This window comes from Chelonia mydas, chromosome 1, assembly GCF_015237465.2.
Source record: "Chelonia mydas isolate rCheMyd1 chromosome 1, rCheMyd1.pri.v2, whole genome shotgun sequence".
Taxonomy (NCBI): Eukaryota; Metazoa; Chordata; order Testudines; family Cheloniidae; genus Chelonia; species Chelonia mydas.
In genome coordinates this window covers 337,908,690-337,935,392 of record NC_057849.1, presented here as the reverse complement: position 1 = coordinate 337,935,392, position 26,703 = coordinate 337,908,690, and the positions used below count along the sequence as shown (strand labels likewise).

At 40.6% G+C, this 26,703-nt stretch overlaps 1 long non-coding RNA gene across 4 annotated transcripts in view; it reads left to right on the top strand.

Annotated features, from left to right (window-relative positions):
• The window catches only part of LOC114018684, a 293,307-nt gene that overhangs the window by 172,545 nt on the left and 94,059 nt on the right, over window positions 1–26,703 (top strand). For 3 of the 4 annotated variants that reach the window (XR_006283234.1, XR_006283233.1, XR_006283236.1), the window contains exon 7: window positions 7,297–7,415. This is a non-coding gene — a long non-coding RNA (uncharacterized LOC114018684). Of the gene's footprint in view, window positions 1–7,296; window positions 7,416–22,273; window positions 22,438–24,143; window positions 24,236–26,703 lie in introns of all 4 variants that reach the window. The other variant, XR_006283232.1, reaches the window with a different exon arrangement.

The following is a 26,703-nucleotide window of genomic DNA, read 5'->3' as shown; positions in this document are numbered from 1 at the left end:
GAAAACAGAAATGGCAGTGCAGATACACTAGGACCATGGCGAATGAGCAAGAAGGCACAATTTTTATCTAATTATCATTATCTATACTGGGTCCCAACTCATCTGTGCTCCATACATTCCCATTCAGTTGTTTGCAAGCTACCTATGCGGAGGTAGGGTTAGCAGGTTATGGTCATGAATCCGGGGGTGAGGGTTATCATGCACAATAGAATTGGTGGTGGTGGTAGGAATTTTATTAGGTTTGATAAAATGGTAGAGTTGCCCCAAGAGTTTGGGAGATACAACATTAAGGACCAAAACAGCTAATGAAATGCCCTAGTGTATGACCTGTTATTACAAGATACCAGAGCCATAACTAGGCATTTTAGCGCCCGGGGCAAGCATTTGCATCCCCTACCGGTTTTTTTCTTCATTTTTTTTGCCCCGTTTTTCTGCGCCTGTGGCTTTGCAGCCTGGGCGGCTGCCCTGCATGCCCCACCCTGGTCGCAGTTCTGCAAGATACATTGTCCTAGGCAAAAATAATTCATAACTGAGATCTCAGCTTTACTTTTAGATATACTTTTATGCACCAAAAATAAAAATATTTCCAAGAATACAGGTAGACTGTATGAATGTTAACCAGTCACTCCTTGATCTGCACAAGCTGGCAACTGACAAGAATGACCCTCATTTGTGTGACTTCATTGAAACATATTATTCTCCTGTTAGGGCAGGACTCATGTTGTCTCTAAGGTATATTTGTAACTCATCGGGTGTATTTTCAAGCTGTTGTGTGTAAAAAGAGGGAGTTGTGGATCTTGTTTTCTTTCTGTTTGTTTCCTTACTGACCTGGTGCACTGATGTCCAATGAACTGGATTCAGATACGCAAGATGACCAGCCAGAATGGTCTCTCATGTTCTACAATATCCTATCTCAGTGATATCATTTCTTTCTTTGGCTGTATTTACGATGAAATCATACTACAATGTGCAAGTGTGGAAACACAGCTGTAGCTAGTAGAGTTCTACCAGGGTGGATGTGTTCGTTGACGAAGGATGGTCTTGTGGTTAAGACACTAGATTGGGATTCAGGAATTCTAGGTTCAATTTTTGGCTCTTTTACAGACTTCCTGTATGACCTCGGGCAAGTCACTTAATTCCTCTGAACCACAGTTATCCGTTTATAAAATAGGAATACTTCCTTTCTCTCGCATTTTGTCTGTGTTGTCTGTTTAGATTCAAAGCTCTGTTAACGTTTTTATATAGTGCGTAGCACAGTGGTGATGATCCCAATCCTTTTTGGAGCTTCTAGGCATTACCATAGTATAAATAAGTAAGTAATATTGCATCTGATTGCATGTGATTGCAGCTCGAGTAGACATACCCAAGCTAGCTTTAATCTAGCTAGGTCAGGTCCCAGAGTGGTGAAGCTGCGACACCCCCAGGGACGCACGTGCTTCAGCATGGGCTAGCTCTGCAAGTAATTACCCAGGGTTCTAGGCAGGCTTGTACAGCTCATTCTGAAGCATGTGCTGCTGAAGCATCACTGCTCTGGGACCCAAGCTAGCTAGAATAAAGCTAATTTGGGTATGTCTGCTTGAGCTGCAGTCACATTCTATGATTGCAGTCTCAATGTACCTGCAAATGCAATATACTGCGTACTTATTTATACCATGGGAATCCCTATAGCAGAAGTAGTGAATTATTTTTTGTCAGGGTCCAAATTTCTTGGTCAAGGTATAGTCAAGGTCCAGACTCCAGAGAAAATAATTAAAAAACACAATAATAATAATACATAAATAAAAAGATTTTGGGGTGACTACCCCTGCTGTATAGGCTCCAGCAAGGAAGACATACCTTGTATTTATAAAGTTTTATAGATTCTATATAGTTGACTTATTAGCCAAACTTTACTACAAAGTATTTCCTAACACTTCTCATTTAAAAAAATCCTTGTCCGCTCTGATCATGAGATTTACACCTGTTTTTAGTTCACATGGTTCTGATCCCATTGTGATCAAGGCCTTAATGAAGGAGCTGCTGGTGCTTATGAAAGCTTATGCTCAAATAAATTTGTTAGTCTCTAAGGTGCCACAAGTACTCCTTTTCCTTTTGTGGATACAGACTAATACGGCTGCTACTCTGAAAACTGGTGCTAATGTAGAAGCTTTAGGAAAAACTCCTAATAATAATGCAGATAATAAAATTGTTCAGGTAAGGGACTCCCACCAACCACAGAAGAGTTCTTTATACTGGACGGCGTTAGCTGTTCTGCTCTCTTCTGTTTCTCTCTCCCCTTCCTTTGTGTTTTTTTCTGTCTTATACTTTTTCTCCACTTCTTTACTTCCTGTCTCTTAAGCTTACCATTGCGATAGTCTGTTTTTCTCCTCTGCATACTTATAAATAGGCAATGCTCTTATGCCACGTGTTTTCTCATGCTTTCTCTCTTCCTATATTTACACTGACCTAATAGCTTGAAAATAGAAAAGAAAATACATAGGCGGTTTAGTGGAGAATCTGGCATTTCACCTTAAGGGAGGAAGTTCTAACTAGAAATTTCAAAAGAAACTAGTTGAAAGTACCACATGTTAACTATAGGTCCATTCCTACAAAGATTTACACACCTGGATAAAAATACTTTCACATGTAAGTGTTGGCAGGATTGGACTCTATATTAACAGAACACCTGTCAAATAGTGACACTGGGCACTTTTTTAGAGTGGAGATGATTATTTCTTTACTTTAAATTTGATGCTGCTTACTTAATGGTTAGTCTCTAAGGTGCCACAAGTACTCCTTTTCTTTTTGCGAATACAGACTAACACGGCCGCTACTCTGAATACAGGCCTGCAGTTCATGTCAATGTTTTTAATGACAGAAATGCAGAGCTCTGATGCCAGGGTGGCATACTTATCACAGGCAGATGTTAGACCAGTGGTTCTCAACTTATTTACCATTGTGGGCCACATATGCAACTCTCTGTGTGTTATATGGGCCACATCTGTGCGATATATATACTACCTTATGGCCCTGAGGATGTCACATGGGCTGCAGTTGTGTGCTGATTGGGCTGCAAGCAGTTATGTTAGAGCATCATATGTTAATTGTACATCTTGATTATAAACTTGATTATCAGGAGGCTAGGAGAGTGGCTGCTAATGTTTGCCAACCCTGTGATAAGGACTGATGTATGGAATTAAAGAATCATAGATGTTAGAGTTGGAAAGACCTATTAGATCATATGGACCATCTCCTTGGCAATTCATATTCTCTACAGAAAATTTTCTACTGTTTGTTCCACTATAGTTACAAATATTCTAAGTGCTGGTCTTTTACGTCTTCGCTGAGGAGTCTATTCCACAGCCATGCAGACCTCACTGGCAAGATGATTTTTCCTGATATTCAGCTTACACTTAACATTTCTTAGTTTCACCATATTATTCCTAGTTTATATTCCCTTGTTCCATCCTATATCATTTTTCCCCTTGGTATTAATGTCCTTCAAATATGAAAGGGTAGGGCATGATAATTTGCCAATCTTAGAAACCATTTAACTAAGCTCCTTTAGGACTTGGCTACAGTAAGAGGTGGTGTGAATTTAAACCCATATAGTTATACCAGTAAATAACTCCCTACATGGACACTCATTCTGGTATGAGAGTACGTTTTACTGCTTTAGCTTATATCACTTTGGAAGCCATTCTTATTTCTGAATAAGAGTGTTCACATTAGCAATATAACTCCCCAAAAATATAAACTGGTATAACAAAAAATCTCCCATGTAGATGAGCCCTTAGAGTGCATCTGCACTGGGAATATTTGAACCCATAATTCTCCTCCAATTGTAGCAACAGTGGAAGCTGTAGTGTAGACAGATTGCAAGTGTAGAAAATGACAGAGAAAAACAATTGTGAATGAAAAAGATATACACTATTTCCCATAATACCCTGAGATATATCAGCCAGACCAGCTGTTTGTATGTGTTCAAATTTTCCAAGTATCCCCTTACCTACTTTTTATTTTTACAAAATCAGTTCCCTTCCTAGTTGTCCTTTGTTATCATTGTTTCTCTTGTTGAGGACGTTTTTTAAAATGTTGGGCTGTACTATAGGGCTGTACAGAGAACTAATTCCACCACAGTTTGGGTGCCTACTCAGTTTGGACCCAGCGAATTTAGCAAAATGTTTTGTTCACAAAGAACTAAAGGACTGGCTCCACAATAAATGCCTCTCCTTCCCCCCAAAAGAGGACAGCTGTCTTGCAAAGCTGGACAGTGGCCAGAGGATCCATGAAGCCAGCACAGAAGCATAATTGAGTAGGGTACATCTAGAAGTGCACGCTGGTTTGGGTGGTGAGAGAGGCTAGGCTAGGTAGACTATAGAAAGTACAAGGTTATAGGTGAACGAACTGAAGGTGTTTGAGAATAAGATTGTGTAACTGAATGGGAGAGTGAATGAAAGAATGTGCGATTGGGTGGGTGCGTGATTACGAGAATATGTGCGTGGGCGTTTAATTAGTTTGGCAAGGGAGAGAATGTAGGAGTGGGTGAATGGATGGGCAAGTATGCAACTAAAGAGTTGAACCAACTTTATTAGCATTCTTCATGGTGCAGCTCAGTAATGACACATAGAAACAGTAGAGAACAGGAAACATTTGGCAGTACTTCAGGCACACTAGGCAAGATCAGATTGGCTGACTTCATGACAGGGCTAGCATGGTTAGAGGACAGGGCTAGGAAACAAGAGACTTGAGTTGTGTTACCCACTCCATCTCTGACTCACTGTGCAGTTTTAGGCAAGTCCCTTAACTTCTCTTAGCCTTAGTTTCCCCCACCCTCCACCCCCAGTAAGCTGGACATAATAATCTCCAACTTTGTAAAGCGATTTGCAATCGTTTGCTGAAAGATTTTATGGAAGTGTGTACAATAATAATTACTGATTATTTCTTATTTGGCCATGGCACACTAACAAGGTGGCACAACGAATCCGATATTTTTAAATTAGTATATCCGTAGTACTGCAGGTGTGCCTGGCACTTTAGAGACTATGTAAATCATCCCTGTACTGAACATGGTAGATAGATAGATCAAATCTGGGCATTCCTACTGTATCCTTCACCCTCATACATCAAACTCAGGAGATATCGGCAAGGATACAAGCATTTTCCAAACTTCAAAACTGTCTTTTTTCAATGAAGTAGGGCTTGAATTTTCAAAACCTTTTTTAAAAACCTATAAAATACTAATAGAAGTTTTTTTATCTTGAGTACGTCTACCATAACACTGGAAATAGTTTACTGTGACTAATACATAGTTGTTTTTTAATTCATCATGTCAGTTTACAGACCTAGCTGTGACCTTCCCAGGGCAGCTACAATTGGGCTATTGTTAAGGTGATTGCTGTGCTATCCTGTTAAGTTATATTAAGTTGTGCACAGTACATTTTCAGTTTTTATTGTAATAAAGCTGAGACCTTTTGAACCTTAAATGGAGGTGAATGAATACTCTGGGAAGTCATAGGCTTTGTCTTAACTGCCAAAAAGATGTGTGTTTACTGTGGGATAATTAATGCGCATTCGCTATTCCACTGAGAAGGCACCATAGTGTTTACCAGGAGGGTGTTAGGCAAAATCAAACTTCAGTGCCTTGAATCCACTCAGATTTTACAGCAGGGTAGTTAATGAATGTTAGTTATTCTCCTGTTAAAAAAAAAAAAAGAAAGAAAGAAAGAAAAGAAATACACCTTTTTTTTAGTGAAGACATAGCCAGACAGAAGTTTGTGCCCAACAGTAGATGCACTAAATTTGATCTGCTATAGACCTTTTGTTATCAGAACTATTTTAAAAAGTCTACAACCATTTAATATTTGGTGTCTGGTACTATGCTGTTCGTCATGGCTGTTTGGAATTTCACAATGACTGCGGAGACAGATCTATAATTCCCTGTTCCAAAAGCACATGTCCCTATCACTTGAGGTAAGGGGAATCTGTGTTAGCATTATAGAGTCTTTGACACATAGTTGAGCAGTTCTTATTCTATCCACTAGACCGTCTTATACGTTAGTCAGTTCATTATAATATAGATGTTTTTGTTACATCAGCCTTGATTTTGTAATCCATGCTGAGTTTTTTAAGTATTGGAAGAGGTTGGAGGTTCAAAAAAGGTGTTGTAAGGTAGACATTATAGATAAGACCGTACCAAATTCACAACTGTGAAAAACATGTCATAGACTGTGAAATTCATTCTCCCCCATAAAATCTGGTCTTTTGTGCACTTTTACCCTATACGATACAGATTTCATGAGGGAGACCAGTGTTTCTCAAATTGGGGGTCCTCACCGAAAGAGGGTTGGGTGGGGGTGGGTGGTATTGTAGGAGGTTGTGGTATTGCCACAAGGCTATTTTAGGGGGTCACAGTATTGCCACCTTTCCTTCTGCACGGCCTTTAGATCTGGGCAGCCGGAGAACAGTGGCTGTTCATCAGGCGCCCAGCTCTGAAGGCCGTGCTGCTGCCAGCAAGAGCACACAATTAAGGGTGGCAATACCACGACACTCCTACCGTAATCTTGCCCCCCCCGTTACCCCCGTTTGGGTTGGGACCCGAACGGTTACAATACCGTGAAATTTCAGATTTAAGTATCTAAACCCGTGAAATTTATGATTTTTAAAATCCTATGACCATGAAATTGACCAAAATCGACCGTGAATTTGGTAGAGCCCTAATTATAGAACTATGAGGGTTTTTTTATTATTGCTGCATATCGGCCTTCTTCTCTGACGCTAACCCACTGTAGGAATGGGTTTGCTGGGCCAAATGTTCTGCCCTTAGTTACAATCAATAGGGTTGCATGTGTCTTTTAGAAATACAAGTATTTATAGCATTAACTAAGGAGAGAATCTTGCTCGCTGTCGTGTGTGATCTTAAACCTAAGAAAGATGATCACAAGAGTGGTCAGATAGTTGTGTGTGTCTTCAACAGGAGACACACAGTTGCAAGGTTGTGCAAGTTTAGAGAAAACAAACCCTGAGTTTTTCCTTCTGTTCCGTCTAGTGGTGTTTGTCTCTGCTAGTGACAGGGTTTACAAAGCATTACAGTAAGCATGCCTCATCTTTTGCCTTTTTTTCCATATGGGTGTGTGCTTCCTTTTCATTGTGATGTTTTTTTTTGTTTTTTGTTTTTTGTTTTTTTGTTGTTGTTTTTATGCAACTACTCCTTCCATTTTAAGAATAAGAAATGAACTTTAGACTGTGTGTGGGGGTAGGGGGTAACGTTTCATAAACACTGTGGTTCTGATCCCTCTAATCTTTTACTACCTGTAGGGGCAGGTGACTGCCAAGAAGGAACTGGGAGGCTCTGACTTTTCCAAAGCTCAGGATTATGCAATGAAGAAGAATATTTTAGAAGCTAACGAGAGATGTCAGAACAGCATGGTCAGAAGGTGCGTTGCTCAGAAATCGATCCCTTCTTTTTAGTATCTTTTGTTTGATTGCTCCCATGTAGAACTCCTATCACATCGGTTGTTGCTTTAAATATGAAACTGAAGTGTATGGTCTGTTCGTGTATTTTTCATTGCATGTTCAGTACAACGTATTTAGCTTCTGGAGCTGTTGTTTTCTAGCACTTTTACTACCTCCTGGCCTGTTTTCTTGTGACTGCAACATGCTTAAGAGAAAGTGAAGGGGAAACATTCGATGGATTTCAGGAGCAAGGAAGCAATTATATGTTGTCAGTTGTATTGACCGAGCAGTGTAATGCTGAGATAGTGTCTGTAGGAAAACAACCAGACAGCTTAAAGAAGAAGTCAGAAATATTTTTAGCATGTTGAAACTGTTTAAAATGCTGAAAAGGAGGGTTTGGGGAGGAGAGAAATACAGTATCCTTCCCTTGTGATTCTGTGGTTTTGTCTGAGTTGCTCTTATTTCGTTTTTTCTTCATAAGATCAGCCACGTGTTTCAGTGGCAATTGCTGTCTTACACTGTAACTGCATAGAGGATGTCTCATTTGCCGTCATATTTTAAAATGGGTACGTCTGATAAAACTGTGCACTTCTCTAACACCTTTTCATTTAGAAATCTCAAAGCATTTTACACACATAAATGTGTTAGGATTCATGGCATCCCTGTGAAGTAGGTAAGAATATATATTATTCTTGTTTTGTAGATGGGGAATCCAGTGCACAAAATGCTTCGCATGCTATTCTAATTTGAAAAGCAATTCAGAATAGCTTTTGACTCCATTAACAAAAATAAGATTTTACTATTCTTCTATCCCTGTGAGCTCCCCAGAGCCAGCAATCAGAGGTGTGTTTGCAGCACATGTAGACATACCCAATCTAGCTTTGATCTAAATAGCTTGAATAACAATAGCAGTGAAGCCAGGACAGACTAGCCACCCCAGTTCCTGCAGGCTTGTAGAGTCCATACTGCCACCTGTATTGCCACCACTTCACTTTTTTGTTACTAGATCAAAGGTTACTCAGGTGCATTCTTGTGTGCTGCAGTTACATCTCTGACTGCAGTGTAAATATACTCATTATGAGAGCTAGAGCTGGAATCTATTCCAGCTGATGCATCAAGAGAATTGTTAAAGACGAATCCTGAGAGATATCTGATATTTTCTTCTCCCATCAAAGTTAATAGTTGTTGGACAGTGCTCTAGTGCCTTTTAAGTTTGGTCCTAAATTACAATTGCAGGTCAGATCATAGCCTCTCATATTCCTGTGCAGACCCACTGAAGAAGTGTGTCTGAGGTGACGCATCAACTACCAAGTAACTCTATTGAATACTATTACTGATTGCTACACAATCATTTGCATGAACACAGCCATGTCCTTCCTTGAGAACTGTGCAGTAAACCATTTTCAAAGCTTGGGATAATGATTATACATCTTCATCAATGACCAGTTTGTCTCGCAAAAGTTTTATTCTGGAGGATGATGCACAAGCCAGAAAAAAGCCCAGCTTGACCTTCAGATCTTGAATTCAGAGTTTGACAGAATGACTTTTGATTATCAGTGGGGCTTCTAATTTTAGGTTTTAAATGATAAACACCGATAAAACACCCCCGGTTAAAAAAAATATATATATGTTAACCTAATAAACACTGGAAAAACACCAGAAATGGTTACTTGTATCTAAAGGCTTGTTTACACAGAGCAGTAATGCAGACTACGGGAGTCCACTTCAGAAGTCACACTAAGTGTTGCACATTAATTGGTTTGAGTAGACCCTTCTGGTGCTCACTAAAGATTCCCTACTGTGTTTTAACAGTGCTGTTTTGAAACAGTACTATGGTAAAGTGCACATTAGGGAACATGACAACGAGATTTCCCATTACGCTAATGTATATAACATATCATGTCCATTACTTGTTACAATATACACATGGAAAGCCCGGAACCCCTTGATTTTTGGATATCTACATAAAACTCAAAAATTGCTAAAAATAAACCTTGAAAAAATGAACCCTGAAAAACAGAAACGTGAATAATAAACTTTTTAAGGCAAGGATTGTCGTTCGTTATGTTTGTACAGTGCATAGAACAACAGGGTCCTGAATTATTGAGCCTTTTAGGGTCTGTCACAATGTAAGTGATTAATAAGTATATATTAGGGAAAAATCACATCTTTATACTTGTTCGCTGAACAAAGTTGAATTAGGGATATTGAAACAAGGAACTGCACATTGTCCCTTCTCAGACTTTAATGGCCAGATTTTCAAAAGTGCTTTTAGCAGCAGCAGCATCCACTGTGCTCAATCCTCGTTTGCAATGACAGCTGCTGGCTGCTGAACACTTCTGAAAATCTTGTCATGTCATTCATGTGTCTGAGAGTTGAGCTCTTTAGATATTCTGGCGCCAAATGAGTTATCCAAGGTCACACAGAAAGTCGGTAGCAGAGCTAAGAGTAGAATCCCAGCCTTGTGCTCTGAAGCACCAGAACGGGTTCCTTCTCAAATTGCTTTAGAAACAATAATAAATTAAAAGCTCCCGGAACCCTATGATCCATATGCTTAGGTGGTGTCTATAGGCATTTCTTCATTGACTTCAACCAACTGAGGATCTGATCCAATATCGGTATTAGAAGAGCTCCGTAAAATTCTTCCCATGTTTCCAGTAAGTCTCCAATTTACTATTCTTTTGTCCCAATCTAACTGATACATCAGCATATAACTTTTAAGGGCTTGATTTTGCTTTCTGATACATGGGTGTATATCTTGTAAGATCAGTGTAGCAACTGAATTTACAAGCTGCGTGTCACTGCACATGCTCCTATCCGAGAACTGGTTCAACTAAAATTGGGACTTTGTCCAAAAGATAAAATACTGCTCTCAACTTATTCACCGAACTTCTGTTATACAGACAAACACTAGAGCGTTTTGGGGGCTGGTGGAAATGAGAATTGGTAATATGAGTTGTTTAATGGCTCCCATTCTTAAGGATACCTTGTGATCTACTGGAACGGAAGCAGGATACTCTGACCCACTCACTGTATTACAAGCAGCCATGTGACCTCCCTGTTAAATAAATAAAATCAACCCAGCTGTAAAAATATATTAAAGTAAAAATATATACTTAACTTACTGTACAAGGGCCTAATTCTATGTGGTACTGACCCTTCCAACTCCATTTCGTCCCAAAGGGAGTCAGAGGAGCTCAGCACTTCACAAAATTAGGATTTAAATAAATTTAACAAAATGGACCTCTGTGGTTTAAGGGCTTCTGTTTCATTCCCTCACGCCTTCTCTCCTGCTGTTCTCAGCTGCTGCCTGGCACCTTTTTATCCATCCAGAATGCCCAGCTGCCTTCCTGACTGTTATCAGTTTTGATATGTCATCAGTGGGCAGGTGGTCTTCCTGTGCTGAGTCATGTAGCCTGCTTCATGACTCTGGAATCTATTTCTGGATGCTTGTCTCTTAACCCTGTGATTTCCACTTCCCCTTTGTGCAGTGCCCGTCTTTCCTGGCATGCCATACTCGTGTATCATCCTGGTCATGAGCAAATCCTTCACCTTACGTTACAGAAGAAGAAAATCTCCAGGCTTAAGTAACATTTCCAGATTCAGTATAGGTGACAAACAGATACTTACCATGCTGAGAAGCTAATAGCACCTTTCGTCCCTTAAGGATCTCAGAAATGCTTCATGCACATTTTGGGCCTAATTCTCTATTTTTTTATATCAGTTTTACATTACTGTAACTCCACTGAATTCAGTGAAGTTACACCAGCTTTATGGTGAGAATCAGACAGCCACTATGAAAATTCAGCCACCTCTGGAGTGAGAGCAGCAGCCATGCAGAGAACAGGCACACAAAATACTGCACAGCAGTAGGGAAACTTTGGAGGTATAATAGTAAATATTTTAAAAAGCAAACAAGATTTGGGAGTGATACAGACCCTCAAATTTCAGGGCATAAGCCAGCCTCTAAGGCCTAACCTATATGTAAAGTTTTGCCAGTAGATACAGTATGGCAATTTCTGTGTTCCAGTGGGCAAGGACTTAGAGCAAACCTTTTTATGGAAAGCACAGTGAGGCCTTTATTGTCCACACAGAGACCAGACCTTCATATAATCTCCATGTAACTTCTTTTATTTTCTTCAGAAGGATGACTGGCTGAGTTAAACAATGCTGGGATTCTAGACTGATTCCAGGAAGTCTGAGTATTCCAAACCTGGGACCTTCTCTTGCTGTCCTTATACAGACAAAACTTCCATTGGCTTCAGCAGGAGTCTTGACTGCATGAAGACTGCTGAAGCAGGGTGTCCCTAAGCCTCTGACTGCCAGATGCTGGGACTGGATGACAGAGGATGGATCACTTGATAATTGCCTTGTTCTGTTAATTTCCTTTGAAGCATCTGGCATTGGTCATTGTCGGAAGACAGGATACTAGGCTAGATGGACCACTGGTCTGACCCAGTATGGCCATTCTTATGTTCTAAGTTTAGACCACTGTGTTATCCCCTACGATAAATCTGATTAAATAAATTATAAATAACTTTAAAAAATAAAAGCATTATTATAAGGGAACACTACAGTTTCACGCAGATCCCTACAATGATTATCATGTCACTAAATTTTTACTGAAATATTGGACACCTAATATTTTTGCGGAATTGGCAGTTTGTCCAGAAGGAACTAATTGGACCAATGGTCAATTGGATTATACCAGGATTAATATGACCCATTATCCATACTTCCCATAATTGTTGCTATTTTAGAAAACAAATTTATTAACCACCAAGCATAATTTATTATAAAATAGAATTTTAGATGATTTTTGCCATTGCTCGAGGGCAGTGATGGGCAGTCACCAGCACGCACTCAGCCCGCCAGTGGATTACCCTGATGGTACCTGAATTACCCTGATGGTACCCTCATGCTTCCCGCAACTCCCATTGGCCGGGAATGGCGAACCGCAGCCACTGGGAGCTGCGGGTGGCTGTGCCTGCGGACGGTCAATGTAAACAAACTATTTTGCGGCCCACCAGCAGATTACCCTGACAGGCTGCAGGTTGCCCACCACTGCTCTAGGGTATTAAAATGTCATTGCTTCAGGGAATAGGGGGAAAGGATGAGCTTTGAATCAAAGATATTGTAACACCTAAGAAAATTCAGCTTTTGTTTTTAATTTGCCAGTTTTCTGCTAGCCTCTCTATCACCTCTGTGTTGGAAAAAAATCAACAAAGCCAGTGTGACACTTTTCATTAGGTTCCTGTAGAGATTATAAATGTACAGTGTCCCTTTTTGAAAGGAGTTTTTAATAAACGAGTTAAGTATACTTGCTGATTGCATTTCTGAATGGAAGCGGAGGTGACCTCATTCTAAAATTTGTCAGTCTCAGGATCCTATCATTCAGTCTGTATTTTAAACAAGGATCCATCAGCTGATCTAACTTGGATAAGGCTGCTTTGGAATGCTCTCCAACTCTGTTGTTTCAGTAGATCAGTTATTTTAAAAAAAAAGCCAACTGCATGATCTCCTAGGAATGCAAGACTTATAACATTGGCTCAAACCAGTGATCCCCATCTCGTTGGATATCCTGCCTCCAACATTGGCCAGTACCAGATCCTTCCCAGGTTTTAGAATCCCTGTGATGGATAATTATTAAATAACTTTCCTGTAGGGAAAATGTCTTCCTAACTATAGGCAGTTAGCAGTTGACTTAAGCCCTGTAGCATGAGAGTTTCTACTTCTTTCACCCTATCCAGTGTAATTAATGTGGACGTTATCATTATCCATATAAATGCCCAGTCCTTATTTTTGAATCCTATAAAGCCTGGGGTCTCAACCTTTTTCTTTCTGAGGCCCCCCCAACATGGTATAATAACTCCACAGCCCACTTGTGCCACAATAACTAGTTTTCTGCATGTAAAAGCCAGGGCCGGCGTTGGGGGGTAGCAAGCCGGGCAATTGCTTGGGGCCCCATGCCACAGGGGTTCCCAGAAAGCCACATTGCTCAGGCTTCAGCTTCAGCCCCGGCTGACAAGGCTCAGGGACCTGCGCTTCAGCCCCATGCGGTGGGGCTTCAGCGTTCTGCCCTGGGTCCCAGCGAGTCTAATGCTGGCCCAGCTTGGAGGCCCCCCTGAAACCTGCTCGAGGCCCCCTAGGGGGCCCCGGACCCCTGGTTAAGAACTTCTGCTATAAAGGTCTTGGCCTCAATGGCCTCTTGTAACATTCAGTTCCACAGCTTAATTATGCACTGTATAAAAATATTTTAGAGTGCATTTCCTCTCTAGATTGTAAGTTCTTGAGGGCAGAGGCTGTCATTTTCTATATATTTTTGCAGGACATGACACAATGCCTCCCTGAGATGGTTGGCCTCTAAACTCTATCATAATATAAACGTTAAATAATAATAGTAATTCTAATTTCATTGACTATCCTCTTGCTCTTGTCTTAAGAGGATGAATAGGAGTGCCGGGCTTATTATCTCTTTTCTGTTAATTATTTTGTATACCTTTATCCTGTTCCCTCTTATTTGTCTCACCTCTCTAAACTAAACAGATTCAGTCTTTTCGAGCACTTCACCGCATCCAAGGCGCAATGTTGCCAGTGTATCAGCTACACAGTAAGACCATTAATTGTTAGACAGTTATTTTCATTAGCACAGCTGTAGTCTTTCTTAAGGATGGTGCAGTAAAGTAGGCTCACAACTAAAGTTATTTGAACTTTTCATGACAAGAATATAGTGCCGGAATGAGGTACTTAGTCTTTAATCAGGCAAACTCCCATTGATTTTAATGACTTTACTTTCTACTGTCTTTTTGCACATCTCAAGTGTCTGGACTTGTCTCTTCAAAGCTCCCAAACCAGAGCTGGACTGAACAGTGTATCAATAATTCCTTTTACCAGGGAACTAAAAATGCAGCTGTTTTGTTTTCTGGAATTGGCCTGGAGAAACCTGTGAGGTCAATGAGTTTGGTAGGTTTAATGGGCCTTCTCACCACGTTGCAAAACATTTTGTGAGCTGTGGTCTGGAACTCCCAAGTTTACCTCACTCATTTGCTTTCTGGTGCTTATTACAAGGGAGAGTTCAAATCTTTGCCGTTTAAATGCCAGTGCAACCCAAGATGGTTTTCTCTTTGCTGCTTTCAAACCTTTATTTAGGCAAAAGGAGCAACAATTTCCCTAAAATAAGTCACAATTTTCAGGATGAACTGTGAGAGCCGGACCTTCAGTGGTGTAAATTGACATAGCTCCATTTCCTTTAATGTCAGTTTATACAAGCTAAGGATCTGATCCCTGAGTTCAATCTAATAGTCCAAACTCAGGTGCGGGACTCTGAACTCCTGCGTCTTAACAAAACTCTGACACAAACTCTCTCAGTGGCATTGGGAAAATCACAGAAACTCTCTTGCCATCTGTAAAATGGGGATAATGCATTTACCTGAAAGGGTTGTTGTGAGGATTAATTAATGTTTGTGCAGGGCTTTCAGGATATAAAGTGCTCAGTGTAAGTATTACCAAGCTTTAACATCCCACAGTCCACGGTTTTTAATGTTGTTGTTTTCTTTTTCTCTCTCTCTCTAAAGTCTCTGGACTTTGGAAATGGTTCTCCTATTTGTTTGTATCTTCTCCATTCTCCAAAGATCTGAGTCACCGCACAGGATACATCTGCCCTCTGGAGGTTGGCTCAGAAGAAAGAGAACCAAATTTTCAAAGGGACCTCAGCTTGGTCTCTGAAATTGTGGGTACAGTGCCAGGTGTCTGGGTTCTTGTGCTTACAAAAAACCAGCACTGTGAGAACAAACTGCTTTCTTGTGGGCAAAAACTCAGGGCTGAGACTTGTGCCTGCATTCTTAGAGGCTGCTGTTGAAAATGTGGCTTTTCAAAGAGATACTTTCATGGTTCAAAAAAATCTATCAGACAGCTTGATTCCCAGATATCAAGAGGGGAAAGCTACCTATCCCACTGTAAAGGCACAGAGGACCCTGACAAAAATGGAACCGCACAGTTCCACTGTGCAGGTGGTGAGGGAGGATGCTGGGAACTTACACAAAGAAGAGGAACAAAGCTGTGCCCCAGCCTCCAGGAAACTTGTGGGCAGGACGGATCCTCTGGACATAGTTTCCTACAGAGGGGCATGCTTTAGCAGCAGAGGGTATTGCTGTACTGAGGGTGCAGTGGTATCCACAGAGCACTGCCCGCGGGTAGAGGGCAGATTCTTTCTTGTCCTACACATCTCCGCAGATCTCCCCAGTGCACCCAGCTACTCAGGCTGGTGGCTTTGTAAAGTATTCTGCATGAAGACCACAGGTATACCTAGAATTGCAGGACAGCAGCCAGCACAGCACAGTCCACAGCCCAGGTGAGCTCTTCACGTCTGTTTTTGAATGCACACATTTCACTCAGGAAGATCTGGCTCTCGATTAAAAAAACAACTCAAACCGCCCTCCATCAAAAATCAACGACTGCAAGAATAAGGGGTTAGCCATGTTAGTCTGTATCCACAAAAACAACAAAATGCATCTGAAGAAGTGGTTTTTTACCCTGGAAAGCTTATGCCCAAATAAATCTGTTAGTCTGTAAGGTGCCTCCAGACTCCTTGTTGTTTTAATGACTGCAAGAGCATATCAGAGAATTGAGCAACATGTGAAGGACATGTTGTTTCCTTTAGGGTACTGACTAAAGGTTACGTCACTTGGATACTTTGGATGTTTGTGAGCACTACAGGACTTGGAAAGGGAAAGCAAAAAGGAAAAACACTGGGGAGGTGAACAATTTGTTTTGTTTTATGACTGTCTTAGTAGTTTAATGAGGGAACGATTACTCATGCCCTGTGACTGTGGATCTAGAATATTCCGCTGGGCTTAAAAACTGGCAAGAAAAAGTAGTTTCCTAAAAAACAATGAATTACCCAAAGGCCATTACTCAGGAGTCCCTGGTGACTAGGAAGGGACAAAGTCTGACTTGTGTAAGAGTCAGGATCTGTTTTAAATCCGCCCCCCGCCCGCACCCCCACTGCTCCCATGACAGCCCTTTTCGGCATCTTGGATTTCAGGGGAAATGATTGATTGGGCCAGCACCTTCTACCAAATCCCTTCTCCCTGTTTCCCTCAAAAATGATATGAGAGAGTGGGTGAGCCAGACATTTCCTGAAGAGGTAGGATCCGAGGACAAGTCTCCCACGCACGAAAGATAAAACAAGATAAAGCACGTGGGGAGCTTATGCCACAGGGTGGGTGAGAGACAGGGGGGACTCCAAGGCAAGAGAGAGAGAAGGGGTCAGAAAGATTCAGTTCAATTTTAGTGTAAAGATTTGTTGGGGGAGGAAGGGCAATGTTTTTTTTATTCAGCTGGTTCGCACATCTTTAAACCTACCCTCAGCTGCATGACCCGCATTTTAAACTTTCCAGTGCTGCTTGAGCGTGCAGGTTCTTTTAGAAGTTTGCAACAATGTATCCTGTGCACTTGTAATTCACATCTGGTACACTATGTCCACGTCTGTGCAGCATACGCACAACTTCCCTCTATGCTGGAAGCCTGTTGCAAGTTTTTTGGGACTGGAAAACAGATATGCTGCCATTACGTGTTGGAGTTTTACCGTGGAATGTAAACAGAGGGCTTCTGTAATACACAAACACAAACTGTGTGCATTTCATACCCAAATGCCCAACATTATTACAGTAGAACCTCAGAGTTACGAACACCTCAGGAATGGAGGTTGTTCGCAACTCTGAAACGTTCGTAACTCTGAACAAATCGTTATGGTTGTTCTTTCAAAAGTTTACCACCGAACATTGGCTTAAAATAGCTTTGGAACTTTATTATGCAGAAGAAAGATGCTGCTTTCAACCATCTTAATTTAAATGAAACAAGCACAGAAAGTCTCCTGGCCTTGTCAAATCTTTTTTTTAAACTTTCCCTTTATTTTTTTTAAAAAAAGAGGACTTGTGGCACCTTAGAGACTAACAAATTTATTTGAGCATAAGCTTTCGTGAGCTACAGCTCACTTCATCGGATGCATTCCTTGAGAGTGTGTGGCACAAGCTGTCAGCATAGTCTGTGTGGTATGTAGATTGTAATGGATTTTTTACGTGCGATGAAGTGAGCTGTAGCCCACGAAAGCTTATGCTCAAATATGTTAGTCTCTAAGGTGCCACAGGTCCTCCTTTTCTTTTTGTGGATACAGACTAACACGGCTGCTACTCTGAAACCTTTATTTTTTAGTAATTTATGTTTAACACAGTACTGTACTGGATTTGCTTTTCTTTTTTTTTCTTTTGTCTTTGCTGCTGCTTAACTGTATACTTCTGATTCCAAATGAGCTGTGTGGTTGACTGGTCAGTTTGTAACTCTACTGTTCTACTGTACTACCATGCTGGTATAAGTTGTTGGGTTTCTTTTGCCTGCAGTGCAGATCACCCAGGAGAGGATGGGAAAAAATGTGTCCAGCATAATACACTTCAAAAGTTTGATATCATTAAAAACTGAAATTAACAAGGCACTCTAAGGGTGTTATTGCTGTGTACAATATGTCCTGAATTTACCCTACTAAAACTTTGTTCTATTTCCATGCTGTATAGCCTGAATCCTTTTTCCCTCTACCATGTAAATTACAGAAATTACCTTTGGCATTGTTAAAATCATTCTTTTTTTTTCTTTCTCAGCTTCAGTCCAGGAAGTTATCAGTTTTTCAGGGAAATCCAAGGGTAACGCTGCAAAGCTTCTGGCTTTTAAACTTATGTCTGAGAGGTGCACAGCTCTGCCACTTGTGCCCCTTGAGTTTGGAATTCACCCTCATCCCGTAAATTTATGGTGCTGATGTGGTTTTGAATTTCTGCTTTCAAAAGCACTGATGTTAGCTTATGTCTTTGTGTTGGATGTTTGCCCTTGGATGTAGGACCCAATGCCTGAGACAAAAATATAGAGTTCTTGCTACATACACTATAAAAAGTATTGAATATAAATTGAGGAGTTTGAACTGGACCTGCCATGGATTGATAAAGGTATTTTGACGGTAGGAGTGATGTGAACAGCATCACTGATTATGCTGGATCTAAAAAACTAAGAGGGAGACACTAGAAAAAGGAAGCAGCGCATGTAGTGGTTAGTGCGGTGAACTGGGTACCAGAACTTATGAGTTTTATTTCTGTCTGTGCTACTGACTCACTTTTGGTTCATTGGGCAGTATAGTTAAGGTGTGGCTGGGCACCTAGTGTTGTAATTGAAATAACTGCAAGTTATTAGCACTTCTGAAAATGAGCACCTTATCCTCTCTGGGGAAAATATTTACTTACCCCACACATGGGCTGGGAGGCTTGATTCATTAATGTCTGTAAAGTGCTTTGAGATCCTCAACTGGACAGTGCTATATATTTGCAAAGTATTTTATTATTATTTATGTATAATTATATAATTAAATATGTAAATTAACTGTATTAAATATCTACCTCAGAAGAGGTAGTTAATGTTTGTGAGGTGCTTAGAGATCTTTGGAATAAGGGGTGTAATTCAAATAGAAAGAAAGTGACGGTTACGATGAGGCTTTCATTACAGGAGAAGCCGAGGCAGTGCAGTGTATATAGCATACTGCAATTGAGATCCCAAACTGTACACTAGTTGCCAGGCACCCTATGATCCTTTATTCTCCCAACCCCTCACCGCCACCTTGACCTATACCTTTGGTGTAATGTACCCTGGCTGGTAGGAAGTGTTGTAGACCATGGTGATCTTCTTCCCTGCAGGTCTCACATGCTGAACTGTACATTTCTATCCCATAATGTGCTATCAACAGCCATAGTTCATACTGCTAGTTCAATGTGTCCCATTTGTTTATTGTGTCTCTAAAACATTTTGGATCTGATGTTGCTGTTAATTGTAAGAACATTTGCAAATCTGCCTTAGATACAGTTAAACCTGCTCACATGAGTAACTGATGCAAGGCCAGGCATATAAAACAAGCCAAATATTGCTGTCACTTACACTTGTGCAGTTCCACTGGTTTCAACTGAGAGCAAAAGTTGGCCTGTTACGATTTGGCCATGGTCAGCACCCAGTTGCCATATGAGGGAAGAACATCATTTGCAAAGCCATGTCTTAAAAAGAGTTTCCAAGTCATAAGTCATCTGTCTGTTTGTCCCTTTTTCTTTTTGTTGTAAAAAATTCATGCCCTAATAAATATTTCAGATTTAAACTATAACTTTTCCTGGGTAAAGACAAATAATGCTGAAGGGTGGGTAGAAAAACGAGACTGAGTGAAGAGGGACAAACATCTCTAAAGTAACTTGGTTTAGTAAAAGAACTTAACATTTATATTATTGTGTTGGTTTTTAGGGCTATGCAATGCTCCGAGGAAATGAGCAGTATAAGTGTAAAATAAATTGTCGTTGTATTATTCCATCTCACACAGTACCTGAGAAACTCCAGAAGGTAGTTACTGGGGCTGGATTGAAAACAGCAACCTACTACAGAGATGCAAGACTCCATAGTCCACGTGTAAAAAGATAAATTAGGGAAGGGTTTATTTCCAAGTTGTTACCAATAATGGAGAGAGACAAATATGTATTGAGCGCTTGATACTAGGCCTGGCCTAGCAGACTGCTCTCCACCATGTGGAGGACCCCTAGTTTAACGCACATGCTCCATTTCCCTGGGGCTGGAATGGGCTAGGAGAGCCCTTCAGGGAGAGAGTGCATTGTGCTGCAGGTACCATCTGTGCCCAAGGCTAGAACCTTGCTGACAAGTTGCACAGGCTCCAGGAATCAAAGTGATAGTCTGCTAGGCCTAGGCCTGTCAGGTTTGTGAAAAGTGAAAGGGGAAAATGGTGTGCGGTAAAGAGGAGGGAGAGTCTAGGTCTCTGAAGAATCTCCCTATTTTCTCTCTGCCAAAACACACATCCAGAAGGGAGGGGCAAGGGAGAAAGGGACAATGTCACAAGCTTTCCAACTGCCCATGGCATGCTGCGGCAGGCTCTTCTTGTGAGGCCCTTTCACTCAGAATGCACTGGAATATCAAAAAACCCAATATTTTCCTTTTTATTGAAAACATTCTCTAGAACTCTTATATAATAAACTCTGTTTACGCCAGCTGACAAGTCACCTGATTGAACTCTGCGGGCTTCTGATCTCATTGTATTTAACACTCAATACGTTGTCATCGTTCAGTGTGGCAATGTTTGCTGAGTCATGCAGTCAACAAAACTGTTCACTATCTGACGATGTGAACTTTTGAAGCCCCGGATATATATGTATTTTGTGCCAGCAGAAGAGATACTTTTCAGCCTCTGTTAATGTTTAGCAAAGCTTATTTAATTTTCACATAAAAGTTGCACTCAGTTTATTCTGCTAGTACTGTCACCGTGCTGTTTGTTTTCCTTTTTCACTGGATGTGAATTCTTCACTATTTTTCCTCCGAGAGGAAGCACCAGCTGAAATTGTCAGAACTGCTACTGAGATGTAGTGTAGTGAAAAAATTACTGTATGCCATCCACCATCTGATAGGTATGTGATTAAAGTAACCTGCAAATGCTGACTGTCTAACACTATAGTGCCACAGTCTGTTAATAGCTGTGCACTTGTTACCTATTGCAGATTCACGCCTTTATTTGCAGACCTATATACATGCTATGTTTAAGTTACCTAGAAGTGTAAAACTTGACAGTTAATCTTTATTTTTTTAGTAAGTGTGGCTGGGCCAAATTTTCAAACGACTTGGCCTGAATTGTGCCGATAAATCATTCACTTGCTCATGTCAGTGAGCACTTCGGTCATAACTGTCCATTTTATGTGCAGAGTTGCCTCTTTCGACAGCCCGTTCTTCAAACTGAACTCACAGTGTTACCTTAATGAGGGCACAGTCCAGTTCCCATTGACTTTGGTGGGAATTGAATCAGGCCTTTAGCAATCTGCAAAAATGTGCAATTTCATTTCTAAATGTAATAAATCTCAGCTGTTCGCCATAGCTTTCAGCATTATAAATTCTCTGCTGCCTACTCCAACTCTCCCTAAAGGCTCACCATACAAACGTATATCCTCATTTTGCAATATCATATTACATTAATCTGTAACACTTTTATATTTTCAATGTGTTATACTAACCAAACTTCACAAAATGCCCTGGAAAGTAAGTTAGTATCCTCCTTTTACAGGTAACGAAACTCAGATACAGAGACGATAAAGGCCAAATCTTTCTCCCACTGAAGTCAGTGAAAAGGTTTCCAGCAGCTTTAATAGGCACAGATATGTGTGGTAAATGCTGCAGAGTAAATCAGTGGCTGATTTGGGGTTAGAACTCAAGATTTCCTGGTTTCCATGCTCAGACCATGACATGCTGACTTTGATTATGTAGCATTCATTTCAAATGTATTTTCTGTTGTGATAGGTAGGGCCATATTTGGCGACTAGCGAAAACCCTGAAATTAACCCACCTAAAGTGTCTGAGTAAAGCAGAAAATATTCTGCAAGAGAGGGTATTTTACTCAGTATTCAACAGTCATCTCGCCCATCTCTAATCTCATTGTATTTACTGTGTGGAACATCACGTTATACTAATTTGATCAGATCTAAAACTTGCATGGTGGGTGTTAGCATCAGTGAGCATTATTGTATTAGGGAGTCTGTTTTTATTAATATGATTTATTTTGTGCAGCAGCGTTAGTCAGATACACTAGCCAGATATTAAAATGCTGGATAACAATAACCAATAGCATTTATAGTTATATGCATGTTGAGATAGGGGTAATGAAGTCTTGTGCTTCAAGACTTCCTCTACTTGGTCTAGGGGATAAGAAGGAATCTTTCTCCCATGTACAGCATTGAACAGAAGGGTATTTTCCACCTCCCTCTGTTTATTACAGGATTACAGATTTGATGGACCCTTGATGTGATAAGAACTTAAGAATTGCCATACTGGGTCAGACCATCTAGCCCAGTATCCAAAGACCAAAGATCCATCTAGCCCAGTATCCTGTCTTCCAACAGTGGTCAATGCCAGGTGCTTCAGAGGGAATGAATAGAACAGGTAATCATTAAGTGACCCATCCCCCTGTCACCCATTCCCAGCTTCTGGCAAACAGAGGCTAGGGACACCATCCCTGCCCATCCTGGCTAATAGCCATTGATGGACCTATCCTCCATGAACTTATCTAGTTCTTTTTTGAACCCTGTTATAGTCTTGGCCTTTACAACATCCACTGTCAAAGATTTACAGAGGTTGACTGTGCATTGCTTGAAGAAATACTTCCTTTAGTTTGTTTTAAAACTGCTGCCTATTAATTTCATTTGGTGACCCCTAGTTCTTGTGTTATGAGAGCACTTCCTTATTTACTTTCTCCACACCAGTTATGATTTTATAGACCGCTGTCATATCTCCCCTTAGTCATCTCTTTTTTCCAAGATGAAAAGTTCCAGTCTTATTAATAATCTCTTCTCATATGGAAGCTCTTCCATACCCCTAATCATTTTTGTTGCCTTTCTCTGTACCTTTTCCAGTTCCAATATATCTTTTTTGAGATGGGGCAACCACATCTGCACACGGTATTCAAGATGTGGGCATACCGTGGATTTATATAGAGGCAATATGATATTTTCTGTCCTATTGTCTATCCCTTTCCTAATGATTCCCAACATTCTGTTAGCTTTTTTGGCTGCCGCTGCACGTTCAGTGGATGTTTTCAGAGAATTATCCACAATGACTCCCAAGATCTCTTTCTTGAGTTGTAACAGCTTATTTAGAGCCCATCGTTTTATATGTATTGTTGGGATTATGTTTTCCAATGTGCATTACTTTGCATTTATCGATACTGAATTTCATTTGCCATTTTGTTGCCCAATCACCCAGTCTTGTGAGGTCCCTTTGTAATTTTTGCAGTCTTCTTTTGATTTAACTGTCTTGAGTAGTTTTGTATCATCTGCAAATTTTGCCACCTCACTGTTTACCCTTTTTTCCAGATCATTTATTAGTACATTGAACAGTACAGGTCCCAGAACAGACCCCTGGGGGACACCACTATTTACCTCTCTCCATTCTGAAAACTGACCATTTATTCCTACGCTTTGTTTCCTAACTTTTAACCAGTTACTGATCCATGAGAGGAACTTTCCTCTTATCTCATGACAGCTTACTTTGCTTAAGAGCCCTTTAGTGAGGGATCTTGTCGAAGGCTTTCTGAAAATCTAAATACACTGTATCGACTGGATCCCCCTTGTCCACATGCTTGTTGACCCCCTCAAAGAATTCTAGTAAATATGCGAGGCCTGATTTCCCTTTACAAAAACCATGTTGACTCTTCCCCAATAAATGGTGTTCATCTATGTGTCTGACAGTTCTGTTCTCCTGTGGTACAGCTGGCGCCCCATTGCCTTCAAAACCAAAATAACAAACCAGAATAACCAAGCTATTCAGTTGTCATTCTGTGATTTGGACGTCACAGATTGACCTAACCCAAAGAGGCAAGAATGTCTGAGCTGAGAATATATATATGTTTGATGGATCTATGTATTCTGATCTCCAAGAAAAAAGGTGCGATTATCATAGGATGTGCCTCATCCTATGTTCTGAGATACAGAATATCAAAGAGGCACTGGCAGGCTTCCTGATTTGGGAATAAAGGAAGAGATCAGGTAGAAATATAGGGCGGGAATGTGGTTTTTTCTGCTTTTATGGTGGAGAAAGTTAGAGTGAAAGCTACAGGCATTCATTTGAATAATCCCTTATGCAAATTCCAGGTGCCAACCTTGTGTAAATATCCTGAGTGTGCCAAAAGGAGAGCATATTGCACGGAGGGGAAACCTGTCCACAAATTGCTACAAACTGAAAGGTAAATAGTTGGTTATTCTTGAGAATCAGAAAAGCATAGCCTCTCTATGGATTTTGTTTCCAAATAGAAAGTAGATTGTTTGAATAGGTCTGGTGTTCCTTGTGTTTGACCCTGTGCTGCGTAGTGAGAGGGGAAGCATATGACTTTTAAAAATTGGGCTTGTGCCCTTTCTTTGCTTCTCCGTTGAGTACTGAAGAACAATTGAAAGGTGTTTTGGGGGGGGTTTTAAAAGGCATTTTTCTGATTTTTTTTCTTTGCCTACCTTGTGAGTTATCACACAGCTCATAGAAGAGATGGGAGTGTTGGAATCTTTTAATGAAGAGATCCTTTCTCCAAAGTGTTTGGCAGCCATTGTACTTAAATAGATGTTAATAAAAACAAATGTATTGAAACATCAGAATAAAATCTCTCCTGCTCTCTTATTTGTTTAACATCACAACAGACTGAAAGGTATCATTTTACTAGTTCTACAATCATAGAGTCTGCCAAAGTAGTCATGCCCTGAATTTCTAAGAATAAAAAATGAAGAAAATATACAAACTTTTTTCCCTATGGCGGGGGAAAAAACCTTGCAGGCCTTCCTTACCCACCCTCAAAACCACATGAAAACAGTGCACAAGGGTATTTTTTTTCTTTGCAGGTCATCTTTAACTATCTCTGGCAGAAAAATTAGGATGGCTGTTTATTTAGCAGTGTTAGTGATAGCACGATAGGTAATGGAGAGGTGCCAAACTATTAAGAGTCCATGCTTTGAGTTTACAGAGTAAAGGCACTAGTGGATGCAATCCAATCCGCTGCCCAGTGGGTGCGGTTCTTGAGTGTTCAATGACATGGGTATTTGTTTTAGCACTGGAGTCTGTTCTCATTTTAAAACTTAGAGGATGGTCCCACTTCCAGCACAGTTTCTAAAAATGAGACACACCAAACTTTACAAGTCAATAGCTTTTTGTTTACGAAGTTTTTTAAAATAAAGAGGAATCAAATTTTTAAATGGTCATTGGTTTGTGCCCAGTCCCTAATAGGAGACCTCAGAATATTTATGGGAGTGGAGGTGTCAGTGAGAATTTTATTGGTGCAGTAATTAAGAGATGGGTAAGGTACAAGTGAAGTAACAGCATGGCTGTTTTATCTCTGTATTGAGTGCTGTTGTGAAGAATTGTTTTACTGTTGAGCCTTAGAAAGGAACTGCCACTGTTTTTTCAGGGAATCTTCCAGGATCTCCAGTACCCTGCATTTGCCATTCCCACTCTAACAACACTTGTCTCAGTGACCCTCTGTCCAGCCAAGCAGTGCTAATTACGATGCCCTCCAGAAACCATCAGCACGGCTCCTTCAGCTCACCAGAGAGTGCATTTGACAGCAAAGTGGTCAGATACTGTGACAACATGTGTGGTATGAGAACCTAGATAGATAGTGATACAAGGTGAGGGGACCAGGAAGCCCATGGCACCTTTACTGCTCCAGTAACCCTTCCTGGGTCTTGCAATGACTTGTTGTATGGCCTTGTTATACTATTTCACCATTCTCTGTCTCATTGTTCCCCAGTTATAAAAGTGAAAGAGTAATACTTAGTCCCCAAGAGTGTTGCAGGGCTTAACTAGCTAATGCTTCGACAGAGTTATGGAAGTATGGAATGTTATTTCTTGCAATCATATTTGTGGTTGTGATGTTTGAATTTGGATCTCAGCGCAAATCATCTTTTTTTCCCCGTCAGAGTGTAAATGGGTTTTCAGTAACACATAATGCATTTGTTAAGGACTCTGTTTTGAGGACAGCTAAATCAATTTTTTACTACCTAGAACCTGCTGTAACAAATATGCCTTTTTTTTTAGGGTCTCTACTTTCCTGATTAGGCTTCAGAAAACATGGCCCAGAGTAAATCCAAGTCAGCTTATCTCTCAAAAGGACTCTTGTTAGTGCCAAATGCTACAGTCTGCTTACACAGCGATACTTCTACTAGGTTATATGGGGATGGGAGCCAATGAACAGGCACAGGTTAGCTGCACCAGTGACCCATGCCTCAGACAAGTCCTCTGAGATCCGTAGATTGTGTGCCAAACCAGCTACTTCTTTCACAATTGGATGTGCAGACTCCACATATCCCCAGTTGAAAGAGCAATGGCAAACTCTCCGACTTTCCAGTTGCCAGTGTTAATTATTCATAGGTTGGGGACCATGGGGTCCAAAGAGAAGCAGTAAACATGGTCTAAAATCCTGTATCTCCATTTCACACCCAAATAAACCCTCCTTGTTTTATATTCAAAACACAGACGTAACTGCTAAAATTGTTACATTCTGTATGTGACCACTGGGGGGAAAGAGGGTTATGAAGCTGCATTTCAGCTGACACCACAAACAAGAATAAAAGCTCAATCAGCTTTAGATGCTTTCTGAATGCTGAGATTGAACCTTGATGTCAGTAATGAATTGTTCCAGAAACGCACAGAGAAAATTGTACACATTGGAAA